General features: G+C 45.8%; 1 protein-coding gene across 1 annotated transcript in view; it reads right to left on the bottom strand.

The window, feature by feature from the left end:
• LOC113204064 (glutamate receptor ionotropic, kainate 2-like) overlaps positions 1-806 on the bottom strand; it is a 66,105-nt gene that overhangs the window by 58,824 nt on the left and 6,475 nt on the right. The window lies entirely within an intron of this gene.

Below are 806 nucleotides of genomic sequence, written 5' to 3' on the forward strand. Positions count from 1 at the left end.
TCCTCTATCTTGCTCCCCACCACACTTCGAAAATCACTCTCTCCAGTTCCGCGCACAATGCCGTCTTGTAGAGGAAATTAGTTCTAAAAGCTGCCACGCGGCTCTTGGGAAAAGTTGAAGAGGGGGGGGGGGAGATGCGGTGCGTCGACTCGTCGCACTTAAATAAATAAACAAACTGATAATTGGATTCGCCTCAGCGGTGACCGTGGGGCGTGGCGGCCGGTCCGGCGAGAGCCGGCCAGCAACGCAGCAGCTATCGAAGTTGTCGAAAGTAGTTCTTGGTTCGGTTTGAAAACTGCGAGAAGCAGCCTCGTGCAGAGAAGAATCAGACTCTGAATAATTCAGCCACACAGCCTAAAACTCTTCGGCTTTACGGCCATACGTTTGCCACTGCACCGCAAAAATGTTTGCGACCCAATGCTCTGCAAAAGAGCATGCAAACACAACTTGGTGAAAAATCGATCGTCGTTATTCGTGATCATGAACAAAAACTTTGAGGTAAGTTCACAAAAAGTCTTGTACTAGAAGAAATTGGTGGCTTTAAAGAACAAAAATTAACAAATTTACCGTTCACTTTATTTGTTTATATTTTTTGGTTAGAGTTAATACGCAGCTCATCGATTTACCGTGTGCATTGATTTTTTTCTATCTAGTTGTAAGTCTTGTATACAGTTCGGTTTTGTCTTTATTCATTTCCCTTTCTCACCCCTCCCCCCAGCCCCCTCCCCTTCAGAGACAGCCTATGTCGCATAAAAGTCGTCTCAAAATTATTGGCCGTGCGGCTCTGAACAAAATTAAGCAGCGGG

The sequence above is a fragment of the Frankliniella occidentalis genome, unplaced genomic scaffold, assembly GCF_000697945.3.
Source record: "Frankliniella occidentalis isolate FOCC.00 unplaced genomic scaffold, Focc_3.1 Scaffold9, whole genome shotgun sequence".
Taxonomy (NCBI): Eukaryota; Metazoa; Arthropoda; class Insecta; order Thysanoptera; family Thripidae; genus Frankliniella; species Frankliniella occidentalis.